Below are 3646 nucleotides of genomic sequence, written 5' to 3'. Positions count from 1 at the left end.
TCCTTGGCAGAGGACATTATGGCCAGGGAAAAGGTGCCTATAGGTGCCACACAAATGAATAGTTTCCTATTGACCGCACAAACCTCAACAAGATCTGCAGCCCATTGTAATATTGGCCTGTTTACAGGTTTACTGGCAGTTTCTTGGTCCAACATTTTTCACTTCTCTATTTAATCATTTTAATGACAATTATACAGCTGAGATCATTATGCTAAAATATTTCCTTTGAGTTGAACAAATGTCAGTGCTGTGTGGGACAATTTCTATGATGATCCAAAAATAAGGGAGTTAACCATGATGGAAGCGATAGAGTATTTTATTATGGTCACAAATGTTTTATAAGAACAGATTAGAAATCCCTCATGCGCCTGAAAGATCCAATATTTGAACAAGATGCACCCCAGTCACTGAACTTCCTGTATTCTCCGGGTCTCATGAAGTACTGTCGGCCTCTGTAGTTGGGATGTTCATAGAAGATCCAGTAACCGTCCATCACATGGGAGGAGTGAATGTCACGGTAACGGAAGCGATCGTAGACAGAGGGACAGTCATCCGTGAATTCCATCATCTGTCCCCCAAAGTCAGGCCTCTCGTAAACCCTCATTTTGTAGTTTCCATCTCGGTACTGGAATAGAAATCAGATGAAATTATAAATATACATTTGGTAGATAAAAAGAAACATTATAAAAGAAGGAATATAATGGAAACCATTTGATGATATCAACAATGAGGAGAGCAAAACTGAGATAATTCACTGAAGGTGAATTATCTCAGTTTTTCAATAGATCGGTTCTGTTTGCGACTGTTTCTTTGAGTGGAACCAGTTTTCTGTTTCCCATATTGTATTTAATACTTACAATAAGATAAATGAGGTGAGTACAAAAAAATGCAAAAGTCTGAGGTCGCGTACCAACCGACTTAAGAACAGTTTCTTCCCTGCTGCCATTAGACTTTTGAATGGACGTATCTTATAATAAATTGATCTTTCCCTACACTCTAGCTATGACTGTAAGACTCCATTCTGCACCCCCTATTTTCCTTCTCTATGTACGGTATGCTTTGTCTGTATAGTGTGCAAAAAACAATAATTTTCGCTGTATACTAACTAATACATGTGACAGTAATAAATCAAATCAAATATATCTGTAAACATTTTGTAGTCAGTCATATTTTGACTTATTTATAGATGGCTTTCTTAATTATGGCACAGTGGTTAGCACTGCTGCCTCACAGCGCCAGGGACCTGAGTTTGATTCCCGGCTTGGGTCAGTGTCTGTGTGGAGTTTGCACATTCTCCTCGTGTCTGCGTGGGTTTCTTCCAGCTGCTCCGGTTTCCTCCCACACTCCAAAGATGTGCGGATTTGGTGGATTGGCCATGCTAAATTGCCCCTTAGTGTCAGTGTCAGGGGGACGAGCTGGGGTAAATGCATGGGGTAATGGGGATAGGGCCTGGGCGGGATTGTGATCGGTGCAGACTCGATGGGCCGAATGATTAATTGAATAATTTCTACACTGTGCCAACTTGGTGGTGAGTGGTAACTATCTGATTGATTGCAAATAAATGTCAACAATTGTATGCTGAATATTCATGAGTTTTGCAGCAAGCTGTCATCATTAGACACCTAAAGCTAAAAGTTCTGAAAAAGAGTCATGCATGACTCAAAAACTTAATTCTGTTTTTCTCTTCACAGATGCTGTGAAATCTGCAAAGTTTTTCCAGCTCTTCAGTTTTCATTTCAGAACATTGCATCCGGAAACTTGTGCTTTTATTTAATACCCAAAACTAACTTCCCAGTTTGTGCAACTATTGATTAACAACCAATCTGTATAGCTTAACAACAGCTACAAAGTTACAAGGGCTGTTACTGACTCTGGCAGTGACAGGAAGACATGTGAGTGGATTGGTAAACCAGGCTGGATGTGTGACAGGCAGACAATCCACTACCCGTTAACCACCACTGGCCAAAGTTAAAATCGGACCCACACAATGCATAGAAACCCAACTGTTGAGCACACTCATCATTTTCTCAGAGTCAGTTTGAGTAGAACATACAAATCACAAAGATAACTTACATATGGGTAGGTGCGACATGACCTGACGTTGTCATTGAATCCCATCCAGCGCTGGTAGTCAGGATATTCTCCCCTGGTCAGAGCATACTGGTATCCCATGTAATTGGGTCTCTCATACATCACCCACCAGTCACTCTCCACACGCACGGAGTTACAGCGGCTGAAGTAAGGGGACAGGTCAGCACAGTCAGTGCTGCACTCATAGTGCCGACCCTGGAAGTTTCTGTCCTCGTAAAAGATGATCTGTGGAAAGAGATAGATTTTAAATTAAGAATTTTTCACATAGTCAATACCTAATGAAGAATTCTAATGGAATACATAAACTCTCTTGCCTTTCCCATTTTGAGCTCAGAGTTAGCTGACTAACTGGCAGAATGTTTCACCGCTTCATGCAGCTTGGTATTTATACGTTGGACAGAATTGCCTCCCTGGGCTGTACTTTTGTTATTATAATGGTGGCAATAGTTTGAACTCAGCACAAAAGCAGCGAAACACATGTCACATACACTAAAGAAAACCACAAAGCACCTAGGCACAATTGATTTTTTTTTGCCTCTCTGTCATTTTAGTTGTTGAGAGAAAAGGGCAACAATACATTGGGTTCCATTGTGTTCTGGGTATTATACATCCGCTAAAATTGCTGTCCAGTTGTCATTCTGCATTCAACCAGGTATGTTTCCAATAATTCACCGTAAAGACCAAAGACAAGTGCAAAACTGGTCAAGATACAGATGTGCATTTCCAGCACAAGTTACTTCAATTACAGTGGAATTTTTGCCTACATAATTGGATTCCAGCTTTGTTCCAAAGCCCATGATATAGCATCACTGTGTGTCTCTATTTCATGACATTACAACAGCAATGTTGAGGGGTTTTATTTATTAACAATGATGTCAGCTCACACACAGCTCTCGCCCAGGAATAGAAAGTGGACCTTTGTGTGGTCCACCTCCGCTCACTACGATTCCCGGGTCGGGTGGGACAGAAACATTCTGTCCTCAGTTTCATGTTTGAATGAGTGTCCTTTTCACCCATGCTATCTTTCATTTTGTTCTAAGTTTCACGTTAGCTGAAGATATATTGGAACAGTAAACAGAACTATGGAAAAACAGATGGCAGTGGGATCAAAGGAGGCCTGGATCTGAGCAGCAATAAACCTCTCCCCACCCCACCAATGAGGCCTGAAGCCCCCCCCCCCCCGAATTGGAGCGATTCATAGCAACGTGATACTGGTTCATTATCTTGGAGCAGAAGGCCAATGAATGTTTGAGCAGCTCACAGATGATAGGCCCCACTCTCCCGGCCTGTTGCGCTGCTTGAAGAGCGCAGCGGGCTGGGAGATATCAGTGAGGGGGCCTGTAGCAGGATTCGCGACCGGTGTCCAGCCTATCACAAGTCTCCCAGGCCATTTTAATTAACGTAATCAGCCTGGCGCCGGAAATCAGCGTGAGGCTGATTACCAGATTGAAATGTCAATTTCCATATCATTAGTGAGTCCAGAATGGCATCCATGCCAATCAAAATGCCCATCTAAACTAATCCCATTTGCCTGCATTTGACCCATATCTCTATA

The 3646-nt window shown here is 42.1% G+C and overlaps 1 pseudogene; it reads right to left on the bottom strand.

The window, feature by feature from the left end:
- Window positions 1-349: 349 nt before the first annotated feature.
- LOC144503821 (gamma-crystallin M2 pseudogene) lies at window positions 350-2322 on the bottom strand (annotated as a pseudogene).
- Between the last annotated feature and the right edge of the window lie 1324 nt (window positions 2323-3646).

Source organism: Mustelus asterias, chromosome 14 (assembly GCF_964213995.1).
Source record: "Mustelus asterias chromosome 14, sMusAst1.hap1.1, whole genome shotgun sequence".
NCBI lineage: Eukaryota > Metazoa > Chordata > Chondrichthyes > Carcharhiniformes > Triakidae > Mustelus > Mustelus asterias.
The sequence above is the reverse complement of the archived record's forward strand: the minus strand, read 5'-3'. Positions and strand labels throughout refer to the sequence as shown.